The sequence below is a fragment of the Lutra lutra genome, chromosome X (assembly GCF_902655055.1).
Source record: "Lutra lutra chromosome X, mLutLut1.2, whole genome shotgun sequence".
NCBI lineage: Eukaryota > Metazoa > Chordata > Mammalia > Carnivora > Mustelidae > Lutra > Lutra lutra.
The window spans coordinates 60,181,021-60,204,246 of NC_062296.1; the positions used below are offsets into that span (position 1 = coordinate 60,181,021).

Consider the following 23,226-nt stretch of genomic DNA (forward strand, 5'->3'; position numbering starts at 1 on the left):
TGATAACTGACTGCATAAAGCAAAAATAATAACAATGTACTGTGGGACTGATAACAAAGGTAGAGGTAAAATGAATGACAACAATTACAAAGTCCAAGAGAAGTGAAACAGAGTGTACTACAGTAAATTTCTTACAGTATCTAAGAAAAGCTATAATGTTACTGTGATAAGGAAACATATATATATTGAATCCTAAAGTAACTACTTAAAAAAAGTGAACAAGTATAGCAAATACTTTAAAATAAGCTAGCCCAAAAAGTTTTTTAAAAGACTCCTGAAAACTATTCCATTAACCCTGTAAAAGGCAGACACATAGGAGGAAAAAGAGAACAAAAAACATATGGAACAAACAAAACATACAGCAAGATAACAGACCAAACCTAACCATTTCAGTAATCACACTAAATGCAAAAACAGTCGAGACACCCCAATTAAAAGGCAGGGATCAGCTGCCAGTTACAGAATAAGATGGCATACACTAAATTCCTCCCACTACAACAGGTGGCAATAAAAGAAAACCTCAAAGAAGGTGACAGGGATCTCAGGACTTTGAGAAAGGCAACACAGTGAATCCCAGTGTTTTCATTTTATGTCCCATATACCCTGGACTGGACACCAGAAAGGTCTGCAACCCAGAACCAAGAGGCAAGAAAAGAAAGGAGGGAGGAAAAGAAGGAAAAAAACCATAACAAATCCAGAAGAAGACAGGCCAATCCACCCTTAGCAGTAGCTAGAAAGCCCCAAGGCATTCTAGGCTTCTCTTTCCCCACTATAACCACACACTGGTAGGGAGCCTGATCCATCCCCAGAGGCAACAACAGTAACCCAACTTCTGCTCCTCAACTAGGACACCAACAGATGATTTGATCCACCTGCAGCAGCAGATTCATATCTAAAATATATAAATAACTTTCAAAATTCAACATTTAAAAATTACTCAATAATTTAAAAATTACTCAACCTAGAAATCGGACAAAAAACAGGGTAAGACATTTTACCAAAGAGGATCTGCAGATGGCAAGTAAGTACACAAAAAAAACAGTCAAATAAGTACATGAGAAAATAGTCAAATAGTCTCATTCACTAGGAAAGAAATGCAAACTAAAATCACAATGAGTTCTCACCATACACCCATCAGAATGACTAAAACAACAGTGATAATACCAAATGCTGGAGAGGATGCACAGAAATTGGATCACTCATACATAGCTGGTGGGAATGCAAAATGGCACAGACACTCTGGAAAATAGTTGGGCAGTTTCTTTAAAATCGAAAAGCAGACTTACCATACAACCCAGCAATTACACTCTTGGATATTTATCCTAGAAAAATGAAAACTTATTTTCATGTAGAAATGTATATGCAAATGTTAAGAGCAGTTAACTGGCTAAAATTTGGAAACTAACTCCCCTTCTATGAGTGAATGGTTAAATTGTGGTATATCCACACCATGGAGTACTGCCCAGAAAAAACTGGAACAGACTATTAATATACACAATTATTTGGAGGAACTGCAAAGAACTTAAACCAATCTCAAAATAATGCATGCTACATGACTCCACTTATCAAATGTTCATTAAATAACAATTACAGAGATGGAGAACAAATTAATGATTCCTAGGAGTTAGAGGTGGAGGGGGTTGGTATACCTATGAAGAGGTAGCATGAGAGACTTGTCGTGATTATGGACTTAAGTATCTTGGTTTTGGTTACACAAAAACACATTATTCAACTACAGAGCTATAAACACACAGAAGCACATATCTATCTGGTGAAATCCGAATAAGGTCTTTAGATTATACAATGGTCAATTCCCTGTCAATTTTCATTCCATTGTCTATTTCTTCAAGGTGTACTTACAGTTGAGTAAGATATTAACATTGGTGGATACTGGGTGATGGGTACACACAGGGCCACCCTTTGCAACTTCCTATAAAGCTAGTATTTCAAAATTTAGTATTTCAGAACGAATTAAAAAGAAAAAGGCAGAGATCATCCGTTAGATATAAAAGCAAGACCCAACTATATGCTACCTGTAAGAAATTTTCTTTAAAGACAGAAATAGGTTAAAAGCAAAAAAATGAAAAAAGATATACCACATTAACACCAATCAAAAAACACTAGAGCAACAATATTAAAATTAAAGTGGATTTCAAGGCAAAAACTATGAGACCAGGAATTAAGAGGTCATTTTATAACAATAAAAATATCAATACATCAGGAAGCTATAGCAATCCTAAACATTTATCCTCCTAAATAAAAGAGCTTCAAAATATATTAACCAAAAATAGCAGAACTGAAAGGGGAAAAAAAGGCAGAACTACAATCATAGTCAAAGATTTCAACAACTCTCTTCCAATGATTGGTGTAAGTAGTCTTATAATTAATAGGGTGGAGAAGACTTAAGAGATACAATCAACCAAACTGATCTAATTTACATTTTTTGCCACAGAATATACATTCTTTTCATGTGCACAGAGACCACTCAGCAACACAGATCATATTCTAGACCGTAAAACATTTAAAAATTTTGAAAATATTCAAATCATACAAAATATATTTTCTGACCAAAACAGAATTAAATCAATACAGTATTTGGGAAATCTCCAAATATCTAGACACTAATCCCCAAACATACTTCTTTAAAAACTCATGGATCAAAGCAGAAACCAAAAGGCAAATTTGAAAAAAAAATTTTTTTAAGATTTTATTTATTTGACAGAGAGAGAGATCACAAGCTGGCAGACAGGGAGGCAGAGGGGGAGGTGGAAGCAGGCTCCCTGCTGAGCAGAGAACCCAATGCGGGGCTCAATCCCAGGACCCTGAGATCATGACCTGAGCTGAAGGCAGAGGCTTAACCCACTGAGCTACCCAGGCGCCCCGAAAATATTTTTAAATGAATGAAAATGAAAACACAATATACCAAAACCTGTGGAATGGAACTAAAGTAAAGCAGCACTTTAATAAATGAAAGAGAACCCAATCTCCCATGCAGGAGAATCCCAAACAATTTATGTACTCTACCGGGGCGGGGGGGACACTTTTGATGTATAGTGATAAAAAAATGGCACTTTGCCTCTGTGATCGTCCTCTGAAAAACCCATAACCCCAGTCTAGTCATTTTCAGTTTTCACAGTATCAGACATATACCAATATCATATACCAGCATCAGACATATACCAATAGAAGTACATCCTATAATATACCTGAAGAGTACTCCTCAAAACTAAAGGTCAGAGTACTCCTCAAAACTAAGGTCACCAAAATATTGAAAGTCTGAGAACATGTCACAGCCAAGAGGAGCCTAGAGACATAGCTCAACTAACTATAAGGTAGTAATCCTCAATGAGATCCTGGAACCAGAAAAGGACATGAAATAAAATCTGGGGAAACCAAAATAAACACTAGACTTCAGGTAATAATGACACTACCAATACGGCTCATTAATACTATACTAATGTAAAATATATAATAAGGAAAACTGAGTGCAAGATCTCTCTGTACTATCTTCACAGCTTTTCTGTAAATCTAAAATTTCTAGGGGCACCTGGGTGGCTCAGTGGGTTAAAGCCTCTGCCTTCGGCTCAGGTCATGATCCCAGATCATGCGGGATGAAGCCCCGCATCTGGCTCTCTGCTCAGAGGGGATCCTGCTTCCTCCTCTCTCTCTCTCTCTCTCTCTCTCTCTCTGCCTGCCTTTCCGTCTAACTGTGATCTCTGTCAAATAAATAAATAAAATCTTTGAAAAAATTTAAAAAAAACTATTCTAAAAAATGAAAAGTCTATTGAGAAAAAACTTACACCTAGAAAAACTTTAATTCTCCCTGCCCAAAGTAATTTCTCATTTTTATGATCTGCCAGAGTATTTATTTGTACTGCTCAAGACATACCTCTCTAGCTTTCATGAGTTACTTTATGACAAAAATCATGAACCATACATCTCTGCAAAATCCCACCTCCCCTTCCACCTCCCCCAAATAGATTGCCTTTCTCCTAGTATGTAAATAAAATTTAAACGGCTAACTCAGGATTCTGTGATACCTTTCAACTGTGATTTCTTTAAAATTATTCTAGCTTTTTAATTCAAAATGATTAACTCTCCAAATACATAAAAACTGAGTAATCATACTAACACAAAATAAGATTTGACTTATATATTATTGTATAAATCAGTGTTTTCCAAACTGGGGTCTGTATGTATTTTCTGGTATCCTAGAAAGCCTTATGGGTATGTTTTAATTGTATTTAACTTCTATAACTTAGAAATGCCTGATAAAACATTCTCAATTACACTGATGACCCAAAATCCAAATACTGACGTGTACATATTTGCTGCCAAGCAATGCTACTTTTAGCAACAAATTGTTTATTCCACAAAAGTGAAGACCAAATGAAACAATGTACAAAATATAGCAGGGTTTCCTTACAGGTTCCAACAGAGAAAGCTGCAGGAGAATGAAGTCATACAGCACACCACAGGAACGGTATACCAAAAGAACTTGAAATGCCATAAACCCTAACATCAGCCATGTAATTCATTTTGACAAAACATCACCCACTGCATTGGTGTTTATTTTTGTACTGGCTTTAGTTTATTTATAAATGCAATTTATAATTATAATCTGTTTTCCAGTTGTAGCAAAGACATACATGCATAAGTAGTGTACGCAGAGATGTCTACTAAACAAATTTAACTTTAAATAAAAATAAACCAAGCCAACAGTCTCTGCAAGAATTTCTTTCTGTATTATATTTACCCTAGCACTATAAACCCATAAATGAGAAGATATTACATTCGCTCAAGAATATGTCCAGTTGTACTTTAGGTTACCCAAAGGCACTCTAATATAGATACTACTCCTCCACACTTTAATCTCTTAATACGTTAACTTTAAATGCAAACATTAATCTTGAATACTGCAAGAACATAAAACCTTGAATTACCTAGACATTATTAAGTAAACTGAAAACTTTTAAAACTCAGGTCAAAGTAAAATTCAAGTACTTAACAAGCCTAGGTTTAAGCCCCAGCTTCATTATTTGCTAACTGTAGGATCTTAGTGAAGCCGCCTAAAACCCTCTGGGCCCCAGTATCCACCTGTGTAAAATAAGAATACTATCTGTTCTACCTATCTCACACAAGTGTAAGATAAAGTCTACCCACATTATCAATATGCTTTCTTTCCCTTCTGGCAAAAAAAAAAAAAGTCAACTGATATAAACATGTTCACTTCAGAAATATACCAAAATATAACAATCTTGTTCTCATAATTTCATGAAAAAAAAAAAAACTGACCTAAAATTGAACATTTACTACACAGATACAACTTATCAGACATTATGACAGACTAAGGAAATACAGAAAGGAATAAAGATCCATGCTTTCAAGGTATGTCTGTGTTGGGAGATAGGGACACTGAAAGAGACAATTCTAACATGCTGTCATAAATACAACCAAGAAATACTGTGAAAACTGAAAACATCTGGCCAACTGGGGAATCAAACTGCTTTAAAGATTTATAGTATTAGTCAAATACAAGTTGTAAGTAATATAATAATTCCTTACTGGATACATATTATGTGGCTAGACACTATGCTAAGACATACACTGTCCTCACAGAAATAGCAATCAAGAAGGGAAGACAAAATTTTAAAATAGAGACATGCCAAGACAAAGAAAATAATATCCTATTAAACTATACACCAGTCAGGGAGGGGCAACTTTTTTAAAGAGTTTATTTATTTATTTGACAGAGACAGAGAAAGAGAGAATACACGCAGGGGAGTGAGAGAGGGAGAAGCAGGCTTCCCGCTGAGCAGGAGCCCAACGTGGGGCTCAATCCCAGGACCCTGGGATCATGATCTGAGCTGATGGCAGGGGCATGATGACTGAGCCACCCAGGAGTCCCAGAGAGGGGCAATCTAAAGAAATACAGTAAGAAAAACTGCATTTTCCCTTTATTTTTTTCATTCTTTTTTTTTTTTTAACATAAAGGTAGCCAAAGGACTGGGAAAATTTTTTTAATTCAAAAAAAATAATAAGTTAAATGTTGGTAAGTGAATGGATACTGACATTTTCTTATTTTCTCCCCTCAAACATTACTATGGAAACCCACATTCTACTTATAGTACCTATATTATTGCTCATCACAGTATAATCATAGGAGCATAAGTGCTGCTCCCCACAAACAACAGGGTATTTACTATTTCTAGCCGGCACAGTCTACAATGAACATTAAATATATGTTTATGAAAAATTCCCCAGCCCTCAAAAATATTACAAAATACATCAGCTGTGCCTCTCTTCTAGGAAAAAATGTGTTTTCATGACAGCAGACGTTTCTATCTCCAACACCAGTGTAGAATACCAGAGGGTGATACACGAAAGTGGGCTGGGTCTACGAATTAGAGAAAAGTCACTTTTTCTTACACTGGAACAGAGATAACATCATTTTTAGCTATAGTGCTAACATTTTCCAAAATTACATTTTCTGCCCTTTCCGCTGATGTTTATTTAAGGAGAAGCGGCAACATAAACTCATGATCAGCAATATAAAAGAGGTGAGGTAATAATCATTTTTCTACATACCCACCACATCTCCACCAGGCACAGAATTTTCATACTGACCACATGACTCACGGCAAGAAATGAACTCAGAACTAAGTTCAATGCCTAGGAAGCATCCACAAGGTGTAACTGACTAAAACATCTTCTGGTTTCTGGAAAAGCCTGGTAAGCTACATGTATTTCTGTCAACAAAGCATGCAGGAAAATAAAGACACATCTTCACTAGGTTTATTACCATGGGTCAGAAATTAACCCAAGAAGAGAATGTAAGACAGTAACACTATGACTCTTTTTGACCACAGTATGCTGTCACTTCATACTCTCACAGGAGTATCTGATATTATGCTGGATTTCAGTCTAGCTTTGCTAATGACTCGTTTTTTCTAATCACTCAAGATAACATACAAACTGCAAACAAGAAGAAGTGATTTTTTTTTTAAAGATTTTATTTATTTATTTGACAGACAGAGATCACAAATAGGCAGAGAGAGAGAGAGAGTAGAAAGCAGGCTTCCCACTGAGCAGAGAGCACGATGCGGGGCTCAATCCCAGGACCCTGGGATCGTGACCTGAGCCGAATGCAGAGGCTTTAACCCACTGAGACACCCAGGCGCCCCAAGAAGAAGTGATATTAAGAGAAAACCTTGAACTGGGGCACCTGGGTAGCCAGTCATTTGAGTGTCTCTTGGTTTGGGGTTCAGGTCATGATCTCATGGGTCCTGCATCAGGCTCTGCTCCGTGCTCAGCAGGGAGTCTGCTTGAAGATTCTCTCTCCCTCTCCCTCTATCCTTCCCTAACTCACATGCTCTCTTGCTCACTCACTCTCTAAAAAAAAAAGAGAGAACCTTGAATTATGTCTCTTTCTTTTCTAAAAATAAATCATGAACTTTAGTAGCTATGTTAGTAATCTATCTGGGTTCTCACAGCTAGTGAGTGGCAAAACCCAGAGACTAGGATGGGGGAGATACGAAAAAGAAACATCTCTAAGTATACTTAAAACCCACATTCATCAGAAGTATCACCTACTCCTTTGGGTCTATTCCTCCAAATAACACCTTCTTCACTACCCACTCTCCACACAGTATTATTCCTGGGATCTCTTCCTACAATCTTCCTTTCAACCCTATCTGGGACCACCACCTCATCCTAACATACCTTATTGCTGTTCAAACTGATTATTAGGATTGTCAGTTATTAACGACACTTAAAAACTTCTTAACACTGTGTACTTTACCTTATTCCATTAACACAAAGCTATGAGGTAAGTACTATCATCCCTACTTACAGATGAAGAAACTAAGGCTTAGTCAGAGGTATTAAAAGGCTTACTTTAAAAGACAATGAAGACAGATAATGTGGCAAGGTTTGGGTTAAACACGTGGTATATTTATTCTTAACCATATTAATGTATTAATTCACCTCCAGGAAGTAAAAATGTTATAATCCACGTGCAGGGGTGGGGAGACCATGATAATGAGAAGTAGAGCTACTAGAAAAGAAAACTGCTCTGGAGATTTAATACCTGTTTTTAAAAGAAAATAATAAAAAGTTGTTCCTCTCTCAGTTCTCAGAGGGCTTTTGGACCAAGTATAAATATTCTTCTGAACAGCCCTTTCCACAAATGTCCTCCCTCAACCTTCTGCTCAGTAGGTCCTTAATTTAGACTCCACTGATGTATAATTCCAGATAATTCCAACTGAATACCTTAGCACTCTGTAGCTGTGCTTTCCCAAAGTATTGTTTTATGGGGAAAAAAAAAAGTTTTCCAATTATAAAGTACATGTATTTTAAGTAACGGGTCACGATGTAAAACATATTTCTTCCTATTGTCATGATGGAAAAAAACTTACTAAACAATGCTCTAAAAGTCTGCCAAAAAGGTAAAAGTAACCTTCATTCCTATGTTTTATTAGAGAGTGAGACATTCCACTTAGACATATTTAAATGCAACTGAAAGCTTCCACTACAACATTAAGACACCACAGATATAGTATCTCCAAGATCTCCTCATCTTTTAAACAGAGTATAGAAAATACAACTGAACCATTTCTTTAGTTAAGTTAAACACAATTTAACCAAACAATCATTAAGGGGGAAAAAATGGTAACTATACTGTGCTAATAAAACAAGGCCATTTCCTGACTTGGGGTGGCATTTACAAAATATGTTCACTTTCTTTTTTTTTTTTTTTAAGATTTTATTTATTCATCTGACAAACAGAGATCACAGGTAGGCAGAGAGGCAGGCAGAGAGAGGAAGGGAAGCAGACTCCCTGCTGAGCAGAGAGCCTGATGCAAGGCTCGATCCCAGGACTCTGGGACCATGACCCGAGCCGAAGGCAGAGGCTTTAACCCACTGAGCCACCCAGGAGCCCCAAATATGTTCACTTTCTGATAACTCATAGAACTGCTAGCATAATTATGATAGGTGAATCCAACTGTGTTCATGTTACACTTCAATGAAAAAAGTTCACTTAAAAGCAAAAATTATGCAAGGGACTTCTAGTTAAACAAGACAACCTGAGTCTATCGCTGCTCTCTCTCAACACCTCTGAATTATGAGTGAAGGAATTAAAAGACAGCCACCTTTAAAAACAAACAGAAGTGTGTAGACTGTACTTTCCAACAACGACCACAACAATAGCCACAACAATAGCCACCATCTTACATGTTTTTCTGCCATGTGACAATGCCACTCCCTTATCAAGAAATGAAGTTTCTGATCCCTCCCCTAGATTCTGGCTGGGGCTTGTGACTGTTTTGACCACTAAATTATGGTGGAAATAGCACCATTTGATTTCTGAATAAAGGTCATTAAGAAGGTATGCAGCTTTCAACTGATCCTCTTAAATATTGACTCTTGGATCTCTGTGCTGCCATTAAGAAGTCCAACCACCCCAAGGCAACCACCCTACGAAGACCAAATGTAGGTCCTTAAGGTGACTGCTTCAGCTGAGCCCAGCCTTCTAGCCATACCTGCCAAGGTGCCACACATTCAATGAAGCAGCCATCTTAGAAACAGATGCTGCAACCCCAGCTGTCTGAGTGTCCCTCTGCCATGGGTCATCACAGCTGAGATCCCAAACATGTAGAGGAAAGAAAAGGCCATCCCTGCAGTAAGCTTTACAAATTCCTGACACACATATCATGTTAACATAATAAAATGTTGTTTTGGGGGTGGTTTGTTATAGAGTAAGACCAGAAAAAGAGAACAGTAGACAAACCAGCTCAATAAAATTCTGAAAGACAAAAAGCAAATGAAATGCCAAGTGTCTTAGTGTTTCAGATAACAAGTCAGAAAAACCTCTGATTCAAGCAGGAGAATCCTAGTTAGGACTAAGAAATGATACAAAGTGTTGAAAAGGGGCACCTGGGTGGCTCAGTTACTAAGAGGCTGCCTTCAGCTCAGGTCAAGATCCCAAGTTGCGGGGCGCCTGGGTGGCTCAGTGGGTTAAGCCGCTGCCTTCGGCTCAGGTCATGATCTCAGAGTCCTGGGATCGAGCCCCGCATCGGGCTCTCTGCTCAGCGGGGAGCCTGCTTCCTCCTCTCTCTCTGCCTGCTTGTGATCTCTCTGTCGAATAAATAAAATCTTTAAAAAAAAAAAAAAAAAAAAAAAAAAAGATCCCAAGTTGCTAGGACTGAGTCCCACGTCGGGTTCCCTGCTCATCAGGAAGCCTGCTGAGACCTCTCCCAATCCCCCTGCTTGTTTTCCCTCTCTTTTGCTGTGTCTCTGTCAAATAAATATCATCTAGGAAGGAAGGAAGGAGAGAAGGAAGGAAGGGAGGGTTGAAAAGAGAATTATGAAAGAAATAAATGAGAACTAGTTAAACTTCTTTTTTTTAAGATTTTTTTATTTATTTATTTGACAGAGAGAGATCAGAAGTAGATGGAGAGGCAGGCAGAGAGAGAGAGAGAGGGAAGCAGGATCTCTGCCGAGCAGAGAACCCGATGCGGGACTTGATCCCAGGACCCTGAGATCATGACCTGAGCCGAAGGCAGCGGCTTAACCCACTGAGCCACCCAGGCGCCCCGAGAACTAGTTAAACTTCTAAATCTGTTCCTCTAGACCAGGCTGCTAGGGAATTGTCCCTTGCCAAGTTATACTGAATACAGAAACACCAGGGCACCTGGGTGGCTCAAATGGTTAAGTGTCGGCCTTAGGCTCAGGTCATGATCTCTGGGTCCTAGAATCAAGCCCCATATCAGAATCCCTGCTCAGCAGGGAGTCTGCTTCTCCTTCTCCCTCTTCCCCAGCTTGTGCGCTCTCTCTCTCGAGATCTCCCTCTCAAAATGAATAAAATCTTGATGGGATGGGATGGGATGGGAAAGAGAAAGAAAAAGAAACACCAAGCACAGATCGGGGTGAGGAATGGCTGACCACATACTCCCCATTTTGGCTACCAAAGCACACTAGCTACTAGGCTTATGCCTCTTACAACCCTAGGATGAGGGGGACGGCAAGTACCAGAATGCCAGTTGTACAACAGGCCTTGTGGCCTGCACAGCCAGAGGAATCTTTGAAGAAGGTAATTTTTTAAAAAGGGGGTAGGGGAGGAGGGGGAGCAGGGACTAGTATATTACCTGATGTGTTTGAACATACTGGGGCTACAACACATGAGACAAAAAAACAAACAAACAAAAAAAAAAAAACAAAAAAAACACGAAGTGAATTTGCTCCTTTTTAAAAGGAGGGAGGGAAAAAAAAATAACACACCTCAGTACATGAAATGTAGTAATAGTGAACAGCACTTATTCACATAGTCTTCATAATCTAAACATTGATTTAATCTGAAAGCATGGGGCACCTGGGTGGCTCAGTCAGTTAAGTATCTGCCTTCAGCTCAGGTCATGATCCCACAGTCCTGGGATCAAGCCCCACCTCCCCATGTCAGGCTCCCAGCTCAGCGATAAGTCTGCTTCTCCCTCTCCCTCTATGCCCCACTCCCCACTCATGGATTTGCTCGCTCTCTCTCTCAAAATAAATAAACACCTTTAAAAATAATAAGAAGTGGGGCGCCTGGGTGGCTCAGTGGGTTAAGCCGCTGCCTTCGGCTCAGGTCATGATCCCAGGTCCTGGGTTCGAGCCCCACATCGGGCTTTCTGCTCAGCAGGGAGCCTGCTTCCTCCTCTCTCTCTCTGCCTGCCTCTCTGCCTACTTGTGATTTCTCTCTGTCAAATAAATAAATAAAATCTTTAAAAAAAAAAAAATAATAAGAAGTATCTGAAAACACTATAGGAGAGAGACACAAGGGGACAAATGCAGGAGGTACGTGGAAGATTATCTTCCACTGCAGGAAAATGTCTAAAACCGAAAAAAAAAAAGTCAAGAAATACCAGAATTTGCAATAAAATGTGGCGACAAATACCAAAGAAAGAGCTAAAAGAATGGAAAGAAGATGCCTTTGGGGAATGCAAGCATTCTATTGTTCAAAAGTATACTAGAACTCCACGATTTATGCAAATTATGTATCAGTAAAGCTGTCACTAACAAAACAGGATGGATTAAATTTCATAAAGAAAAAACATTCTAGAAAAAAAAAAGGAAAAAACATTCTGGGAGCACAAAGAGCAACTGGTTCTCTCTCTACATGGTAAGAGAAAGGAGAGCTATCTGAAGAAAATCTTGAAACAAAAATGAGATAAAGAAAAGATGGGGAGTAGGTAGTATGGAGAGTAAGGATTTCATGGAGACCCAAATGTTGAAGGGCATCAAATGCCACTCGAATGGCAATGGGAAGAAATCAGAGGTTTTTGAGCAGCAAGTTATCACTCAGAATTTAAAAATGGTTGAGGAAGGAATATGATGGTAGATTTAGTTTTGAAATGTAAATATTTTACAACCATGTAAATATTTTAAATGTCCCATTACAAAAAAAAAAAAAGAAAAAAATTACAACCTAAAAAAGCAATCCCTGGGGCGCCTGGGTGGCTCAGGGGGTTAAGCCTTTGCCTTCGGCTCAGGTCATGGTCTCAGGGTCCTGGGATGGAGCCCCACATTGGGCTCTCTGCTCAGCGGGGAGCCTGCTTCCCCCTCTCTCTCTGCCTGCCTCTCTGCCTACTTGTGATCTGTCAAATAAGTAAATAAAATCTTAAAAAAAAAAAAAGCAATCCCTAAAAAGCCAATAGCAAAATGAAACAAACAAACCTACTGTGTAGCCATTTGATAACATAACCAGACAAACAATAATTATTTCAACAAATTTTCAAACACAGTAATTTGACCAAACATTCCCAATGGAATATATCCAAAGAACAAAAAGAACTACAAAAGATTCTCATGCTACAATGAGTAAATCATGTAGTTCCTGGCAGTACTGGTATTATTATTCTAACACTATTAGCATATGTAGTGTGTGATAAAGCAGTGAAGTAATTATGCTACTGTCTTTGAGAACTAAAATCTTCAGCATAAGAGAAAAGACAGATTTTTTAATTTTTTTAATGATTTTATTTGTCTGTCTGTCTGTCTATCTATCTATCTATCTATCTATCTATCAGAGAGACAGAGAGAGACCCTGGGATTATGACCTGAGCTGAAGGCAGTGGCTTAACCAACTGAGTCACCCAGGCATCCTGAAAAGACAGATTTTTTTTAACTGATGGCAAAATACTCCAGCTCTGAATACAATCTGAATGATCTGCATGAAGTAATAAATTTATTTTACCTTTAAAGAAGAATGCACAAGGACATCAGTGAAAATGGTGAATAAGGACCTCCAACAATTCTTCTCCAAAGAGAAAACTAGCAAATATATATTGTTGTAATCAACCTTTTAATAACTCTAGAAACTAACCAAACGTTCTCAGCATTCTGGAAAGGGTTTGCTAAAGAAAAATGGCTGAATTTGGGGCGCCTGGGTGGCTCAGTGGGTTAAGCCTCTGCCTTCGGCTCGGGTCATGTTCTCAGGGTCCTGGGATTGAGCCCCGCATCGGGCTCTCTGCTTAGCGGGGAGCCTGCTTCCCCCTCTCTCTCTCGCCTGTCTCCTGCCTACTTGTGATCTCTCTGTCAAATAAATAAAATCTTTAAAAGAAAAAAAAAAAAAAAGAAAAAGAAAAAGAAAAATGGCTGAATCTTAGTAAAAACAAAGACCTTTGTGACTTTTTAACCTGCGCTAGTACCAGCCTCTCCAGGCAGCTCCATGGTAGACCTGAAAATTAACAGCATGGATTTGCAGTAAAGCAAGCAGGAGGCTAAAGCTCTTTCAGAGCCCCATTCCTAGAAAATCTGTCATTTTTTGACCTTTCTGATGGTTCCCTAGAAGACCCCCTTACAAGCTATTGAGCTGATTTGGAGTTTAACCACTGCAAAAAAAAAACCTTTATCCAGAAGCATCTGTCAGAAACAATCTCAGGGGTACCTGGGTGGCTCAGTCAGTTAAGCATCTGCCTTCAGCTCAGGACATGATCCTGGGGTCCTGGGATGGAGCCCTGCATTGGACTCCATGCTCAATGGAGAGTCTGCTTCTTCCTATCCCTCTGCCCTTCCCCTCTCCACCCCGTACTCTCTGCTCTCTCTCCCAAATAAATAAGTAAAATCTGAAAGAAAAAAAGGAAACAAACAAACAATCCCAGAAAACTGTCTAACTTTGTGGCCTGCTGAAACAGTGGATAACATTTGGAGCATACAATAAATAACCAAAAACCTTAAAAGAAAGAGTGGGAGAATGAGATATTCCTAAGACCTTTGAAAAGCTCCAACAAATATGAAAATCAAGAAGACCAAGCCCAGATATAGGCTAGGCTATGCACATAATACCTGGTGAGACCTAAGAAGTCCACAGGCTCTCTCTGACAAAAGCGAAGGCGGTGGCAGAGCTGTCAACTGCCTTCACTCAAAGTACCCTTAGCAAAGACTGGGAGACTTACTGGTTCCAGGAAATTAAAGAAATCTTTAACAGTTAGCTAAACACAAAGATAAACCAGGAGAGATTTCAATGACAATACAAGAGAAAATTAGTTCACAAAAGTCACTGCAAACAAAAAACTACTACTGCAAACAAAAAACTACTACAACAAACGAACAAAAACAAATGCTGCAGAGAGGGAACGTTCTGCTTTCTGGAGTAGCTATAAAATGTCCACTTTTCAACCAAAATTTTGAGACCTGCAAAGGAAAAAATAGTCCACCCACAGAGGAGAAAGCAATCAATAGAAACGGTCCCAGAGCAAGGTCAGATGACAGACTTACTAAACAAGACTTTAAGTTAGCTATTATAAATATGTTCAAAAAACAAAGGGAAGCCAAGATAAAAGAACTAAAGCAAAGTATAAGAACAATATCAATAAATAGAAAAATTATATATATACAAGAAGTAGCAAATAGAAAGTACAACAATTTACTAAAGAAAATTCTAAAATTTTCACTGGAAAATTCACTAGAAAGGTTCAACAGCATATCTGAGCAGGAAGAAACAATCAGTGAACTTAAGGATAAATCAAGAGATTATCCAGTCAAGGAACAGAAAGGGAAAAAGAAAAATGAACAGAGTATCAGAGATCTGTGGAATATTATGAAGTATACCAAAACATGCACATCAATCATGAAAGGAAAGCTGAGAAAAAGAAAGAATATTTAAAGAAATAATGGCTGAAAACTTTCCACATTAAGTAACAGGAATAAAAAGATTAATCTCCCATCCAAAAAGCTTAATGACCTCCAAATAAACTGAACTCAGATCCAAACTGAGAAGCATTATAGTCAAACCATCAAAAGGAAAAACAGAAGAGAATTTTAGAAGCAACAAGAAAGAAGTGACTCATCATGTATAATAAGTATAATCCTCAATAAGATTAATATTTGATTTCTTCATCAGACACCATGGAACCCAAAGGCAATGGGATGACATGTTAAAAATGCTGAAACGAAAAGATGGTCAGCCAAGAATTTTATATCCAGCAAAATTATCTGTAAATATTAAGGAGAAATTAAGATTTTACAGATAAAAACTGAATTTGTTACTAGCAAAAAATGAATGTGTCACTAACAGACCTACGCTGCAAGGAATACAAAAGACAGTCACATGGAAATGAAAGAACACTACACAATAACTCAAAATCACAAGAAAAACAAAATACCACTAAAGGTAACTACCCAAGGGGCACCTGGGTGGCTCAGTGGGTTAAAGCCTCTGCCTTCGGCTGAGGTCAAGATCCCAGGGTCCTGGGATCAAGCCCCGCATCACGCTCTCTGCTCTGCGGGGAGCCTGCTTCCTCCTCTCTCTCTGCCTGCCTCTCTGCCTACTTGTGATCTCTGTCAAATAAATAAATAAAATCTTAAAAAAAAAAAAAAAGGTAACTACCCAAGTAAATATAAAAGGAGTATAAATGCATTTTTGGTTTGTGAAGTTTACTTTGTCCTATGTGATTTAAAAGACTCTCAATAAAGCAGTAATTATTTGTGTTGATGAGAATACAATATACAAAGATGTAACATGACAATAACAGCACAAAGGGGAATGGAGCTGTACAAGAACAAAGTCTTGGTATACTACTGAAATTAAGATGGTGTTAATCGGAACTTGTTTTAAGGTCCAGAGCAAATTTAAAAAAAAATAACATGAAAAATTTAACAAAAAATGAATTAGAATAGTATGCTGGAAAATATCTAACACACACACACGACAGAAATAAGGGAACAAAGAATAAAAACAACACAAGACAGGGAGCCTGGGTGGCTCAGTGGGTTAAGCCGCTGCCTTCAGCTCAGGTCATGATCTCAGGGTCCTGGGATCGAGTCCCGCATCGGGCTCTCTGCTCAGCAGGGAGCCTGCTTCTCTCTCTCTCTCTCTCTCTCTCTGCCTGCCTCTCTGTCTACTTGTGATCTCTCTCTGTCAAATAAACAAATAAAATCTTTAAAAAAAAAAAAAAAAACAACAACACAAGACATAAAGACAAACAGCAAAATGGTAGGTATAAACTGTAACTTAACAGTAATCACCTAAAATGTAAACATAATTAAAAGAGATTGCAGGATGGATAAAAAAGCATGATCCAACTATATGCTCCCTAAAAAAGCACATACTTTAGATTCAAAGACAAAATAGGATAAAACTAGAAGGATGTAAAAATACATATCATACCATACAGGGGCGCCTGCATGGCTCAGTTGGTTAAGCCACTGCCTTCAGCTCACGTCATGATCCTAGAGTCCTGGGATCGAGTCCCACATTGGGCTCCCTGCTCTCCAGGGAGCCTGCTTCTCCCTCTCCCTCTGCCTCTCCCCCTGCTTGTGCTCACGCTCTCTCTGTGTGTCAAATAAATAAATAAAATCTTAAAAAAAAATACATACCATACAAACAGTAAAATAGAGCTGGAGTGGGCATATTATTATCAGACAAAATATCCTTTGAAACAAATACTGTTATTAGGGATAAAGAACATGCTATAGTTACAAAAAGGCCAATTCATCAAGAGAATATAACAATTAAAAATAAATACACACAGAACTCAACACACTTAAAGCAAAAGCTGAGAAAAGTAGACAATTCAACAATAGCTAAGATTAAAATACTCTACTTTCAATAATCAAAAGATCAACAAGGAAATAGAAGAACTGAATAGAACCCTATAAACCAGTAAGACTAAAAAGCCATCTATAAAAGTCCTCCCAACAACAGAATACACATTCTACTCAAGTGTACATACAACATTCTCCAGGATAAACCACAAAGCAAGTCTCCATAAGTTTAAAGGATTTTAAAAAATCATAACAGCTATACTCTGTGACCAAAATGGAGTAAAATTAGGAAATCAGTCAAGAAAAAACTAGGGAAACTCACAAATACATGGAAATTAAACAACACAATCCAAAATGACTAATGGATCAAAGAAGAATGCACAATATTTACCATTTCTCATTATGATCAGCATGTTACACAGAAACTAACTGCTTAAATAAGTGCTAAACTTATTTTAAGAGAAATTCATACATTTTAAAAAAAAATCAAGTCTCTGTTTCTATACAAATTGCACTATAACATGCTCAAGAGTAACAGAAAGGACAGAAGTCCAGAATTTATAGCTGGAAAGAATTATTAAAAAGTCCCTTCATTTTGATATTGTAGCATTTTTTAATGCGTGCATTGCCAAAATTAGTTACCCTCTGCCTTAGGTGAACCGATGCCACCTACCTAGAAAGTTCTGTTATTTTCATTGAGATTCTAGGGAAACAAATATACCACCTCTCCTCTTACTCCTAAAAAACTTCTGAGTCACTCCTCCTATTCTAAGTGTTTTAAGATTTTGAGTAAGGGATTCTGTTCTGGTTTGCTGGCCTTAATGTGGCAAAAGGAATAAAATGTTTTGTTGTACTGGTATATTTGGGATGGGAAACTAAAGAGGAAGGAACTGCTATTTGATGGCAAACCGAAACAGTGAGAGTCTGCTATAACCCAGCTTAACTTTTAGTTTCTCTCTAACTATGTAAATATGTGCTTCCTTTAAAAAATATAACAGAAAGCATTTGATGTTCAAAAGCAAGCGCTGTGGTTATTTAAACCTTGTCTCCCAAATAATACAGCTAGAGGTCGAGCCTTGATAGAAGGAAAATAGCTTTGTAAATTGAGGATCATGTTATGATCACTAAAATCACTGAAATTAAGATTTCCTACAAATTTGATTTTAAGACTTACTTTATCCATGTGACTAATATCTTTAGGTAAAAAAATTTCACAATTTAAACTTGAATTACACTTGACCATTGAACAACACAGGTTTGAAGTGCATGGGTTGACTTCTACACAGACGGTTTTTTTTATAAATATAACAGTACTGTAAATGTATTTTCTCGCCCTTATGATTTTAACATCTTTTCTCTAGCTTACTATAAGAATACAGTATATAATACATGTAACCTACAAAATATGTGTTAATTGACTATCTTATCAGTAAGGCTTCCAGTCAACAGTAGGCTGTTAGTAGCTAACATTTTGGTGGGAGTCAAGAGTTGTACCTGAATTTTCAACTACACAGAGGATCAGCACCCCTAACTCCCATCCCCATGGTTCAAGAGTCAACTGTACTGTAGAAGTTAGTGGAAAACTTAAATACCAACAAACTGGTGGTTGCCCAAGGGAAAGATTGTTGGGAAGTCAGGCAAAATGGGTGAAGTGGAGCGGGAGGTACAGGCTTCTAGTTATGGAAGGTAAGTCACAAAGATGAAAGGTAAAGCATAGGGAATACAGCCAATGGTATTACAACAGCACTGTATGGTGACAGGCTGTGGCTACACTTGCGGCTTAGTATAAGGTATAGAGTTGTCAAATCACTACTGCTATACAATGGGAACTAACATTATGTGCCAACTATACTTCAATTTTTTTTAATTAAAAAAAGAAAAATCAACTTCAGTTCTGCCAAAATAGAATAGCTTCATTCCTGCCAGACTCTCCCTCTCACACCAAAAAAATCCTAGACATAACATAACAAGCAAGTATGGGAAGTGGCTGATAGGTGGAAAAAAGGCAGCAGACTTCCTAGAGACAGCAGGACTTAAGGAATGACAAGACAGTGAGTTCCCTGGGTTTTCTTATTGTTTCCCATATTTCTGGGCCAAGGTGCTGCTTCAGAAGCTCCCCCATCCAATACCACAGTCATAAGAAAAGCCTTCTCCTCATAGCCAAAGAACTAAGAAAAGGCTAGCTTACCAACAGAAACCTTTTCAGTAATACCCACCATATTCTAGCCAAAGACCCTCAACAAAAGATCCACACACACAAACATGCACGTGAACCCTCCCACTTTCAGTGGGGCCAAGCCGGCAGCTAAATTTTCCATATGCCCCTTCCTCTCAGCCAGAGTAGGGAGGACGGGCTGTCAATCCAACTATCATTAGCAGGACAAAACAGGCAATTGATCTCCTATTCCGCTCACAAGGGTGCTGAAGTTCCTTACCAGGACAGTATAGATGAAACTAGGTAGGAAGCTGATCTTTCAGGTCCAGGAGGAGATGGAGGTGGACTCAAAAAACCCTGCTGGGTTAGTGGCAAGGCTAAATAACAAGCTGGTCTTCCATACCCAACACCCAGTGGAAGCCAGTGGTGCTCAGATTCACCCATTTAAGGTAGTGCCAGCAGTATCAAGGGCAAGTTGGGCCACTTCCACCACCCAGCAGCAAACAGACTTAACAAAGCTGTGTGAGACAGGATTAGCCACCGCTACACTTCACCACACAGACACACACACACACACAGGACACATGACACATGCCCAGTGTCAACAGGAACCAGGGAGAAGCTGAACCTGCAGCCTCGAATAGCATCAACAAGACTGAACAAGGTGGTGTGAGTTGGAGCCCATCAGCATTCCACTTTCCCATCCCTGGTGTCAGCAGGGGCAAGTAGAGAGCTAAACCTCCATACCCATTCAGCAGTGAAACTAAACCACCCCTCAACTGGCATAAACTCAGGAAGTGGCACAAAGTAGAAAGCTTCTGCTCCACCCTACAGCAGAGTGGTGGTGAGAGTTCGCCCTCCACTTCTGTCTTGCTGGGGAAGCACATCCCATCAGGAAGCTGATCTTATACCTCCCACTCAGAGGCAACAAAGTAGTATAAACTGGTGCCTACCTTTTGCCAGAAGATGTCAGTAAGGACAGGGGAGAAGCTGAACTTACATCCCATCAGTCTCCACCAAGACAGTATGACGCAGTGTTTTATTTTTGCCAGAATGGTTGTCTGTAGGACCCAGTAAGAAGCTGAACATACACACTTGCCCCAGCCCTTGCACTACACCTCAACAAGGAGACTGCCTACTATTAAAAAAAAAAAAAAAAAAAAAAAAGAACAGGATCAAGAATTCGTATGTGATGTTTAAAATGTACAGGATACAGTTAAAGTCACTCGCTATACCAAAAGCCATAAAAGTATAATGTGAATGAGGAACAACAACCAATACATGCAACACTGAGATGATCCAGGTTGTGAATGAATTATCTCGGATTTTAAGCAGTCAACATAAAATGCTTCAATGAGCAATTACAGCTGCTCTTAAAATAAATGGAAAAATGGAAAATCTCAGGAAAGAAAACTTATTTTAAAAGAACCAAATGGAAATTATAAAACTGAAAAATACAACAACCAAAATAACTCTCTGGATGGGCTCAACAATAGAATGGAAATAAGACAAAGTCAGTGAACAGATCAGTAGGATTTAGATAACCTAAAAAATAAAGAAAAAAGACTGAAAAAGAAGTAACAGAGCTTCAGGTACATATGAGACAAAAACAACAGAGTTAAGGTTGTTTATCAAATTCCCAAAAGCGCATATGGGATTGAAAAATTATTTGAAGATACAATGCCTGAAAATTCCCAGTATTTGGTGAAACACATTAATCCACAGGTAGAAAAAGCTGAGTGAACCCCAAATAAAATAAAACTAAAGACATCCATACCAAAATACATCATAATTAAACTGCTGAAACCTAAAGACAAAGAAAAATTCTTAAAAAGCACAAAAAAGGGGCGCCTGGGTGGCTCAGTGGGTTAAAGCCTCTGCCTTCGGCTCGGGTCATGATCCCAGGGTCCTGGGATCGAGCCCCACATCGGGCTCTCTGCTCCGCAGGGAGCCTGCTTCCTCCTCTCTCTCTCTCTCTGCCTGCCTCTCTGCCTGCTTGTGATCTCTGTCAAATAAATAAATAAAATCTTAAAAAAAAAAAAGCACAAAAAAATGATACATTACTTATAGAGAAGCATCAATTCAAGTGATAGCAAATTTCTGATATGAAAACATAGGGAACATAAGAAAATAGGCCACTTTTCACATACTGAAACAAATGAACTGTACACTATGAGTTCTAGATACAGCTAAAATATCCTTCAGAATGAAGGGAATTAAAGACAATCTCAGAAAAACTAAGAGAATCTGATGCTTGCAAACTTACCCTGAAAGAAGCTTGGAAAGTTCTCTAAACCGAAAGGAAATGAAAGCAGAAGGCAGCTGGGACTTCAGAAAGGAAAAAGAACACTGGAATAAGTAAAATGAGGGGTAAGTATAACAGACTATGACACTTCATTTGAGTTTCATAAATCCTATTTGCTGGCTGAAGCAAAATTTATCATACCATCTGACATGATGTTCAATGTTACATAAAGAAAGTTGTATTTTAAAGTAGAGAGGGCAAAAAGACCCTAAACCAAAGTAAAGTTTCTGCACTACACTCAAACTAGTGAAACATCTGCACCCAGAGACAGTGGTAATTTACATATAAATCACAATACCCACAGCAAGAGATCTATACAAAGAAATATACCTAAAAACATGACAAATCAAGATGGAACCCAAAAATATATCCAAGTAACCCATAAGGACCTAAGAAATAAGACATGAGAAACAGACTGAATAAAAAATAATAAAATAGCAGACTTAAGCCTTAATATATCAGTAATTACCTTAAATGTAGTCTAAATACGCCAATTAAAAAGAGTAACTGGAAGAATATTTTAAATGATCTAACAATATGCTGTCCACAAAAAAAAATCACTGTAAATACAATGATACAGGTAGACTGAAAGTAAAAATATGGAAAAAGACATATCATGTAAATATTCATGTTTTTAAAAAAGACTGGCTACATTACTATCAGGTAAAGTGGACCTCAGAGCAAATAAAATTACCAATAATTTCAGTAAGACAACCAAACTAAAAATCAGTAACAGAATGAGAACAGGAAAATCTCCAAATACCTAAAAAGCTGAACAACACACTACCAAACAGTCCACGGATCAAAGAGGAAAATGCAGAAGAAACTTAAAAAAAAATGTGTACAACCGAATGAAAATGAAAATACAATACATAAGAACATGGGACACAGCTAAGTAGCAAGAAAGTAAATTTATAGCTCTAAATGTTTATATTAGAGAAAAAGGAGGTCTCAAATAAATAATGCAAAAAAAACACAGACACTTCACCAGAGAGGTTATACAGATGGAAAGTAGGAACATAATGGATGTTCAACATCATCAGCTATGAGGGAAATGTAAATTTAAATCACAGTGATCACTATACACCTATCAGAACGTCAAAAATAATAAAGAGCAGTAACACCAAATGCTGGCAAGGATGTAATGAAACTGGAACACAGTGGGGGACTGCTGATGGGAATATAAAAATGGTAGGGCTGCTCTGGAAAACGGTTAAACAGTTTGGTGGTTTTTTATAAAACTAAACATGTAACTATCAGCAACTGTACTCTTGGGCATTTATCCCAGGGAAAACTTAAGGTTCACAAAAACACCTGTACACAAATGGTCATAGCAGCTTTATTCGCAAAGCCAAAAACTAAAAATAACTCAGATGTCCTTCACAGGTAAATGGTTAAAGAAAATGTGGTAACAATACCATGGAGTACTCCTCAACAATAAAAAGGAACTACTGATTCATACAACAACTTCAATTAATCCAGGGAGTTCTGAAAAAGGACAATCCCAAAAGGACATACACTATATGATACCATTTATATAGCATTTTTCAAATGACAAAACTATAGAAATGGAGAACAGATTAATAGTTGTCAGGGGTTAGGAATGGGGGGTGGGGAGAGTGGCTATAAATTAGAAACAAGACAGATACTTATGGTAATGGAACAGTTCTATATCTTGATTGTATCAATGTCAATATTCTGGTTGTGATATTTATTGTAGTACACTTTTGCAAGATGCTACTAC

At 38.1% G+C, this 23,226-nt stretch overlaps 1 protein-coding gene across 8 annotated transcripts in view; it reads right to left on the reverse strand.

The window, feature by feature from the left end:
- KDM6A (lysine demethylase 6A) overlaps nucleotides 1–23,226 on the reverse strand; it is a 212,931-nt gene that overhangs the window by 175,928 nt on the left and 13,777 nt on the right. The gene's annotated exons all lie outside the window — the stretch shown is intronic.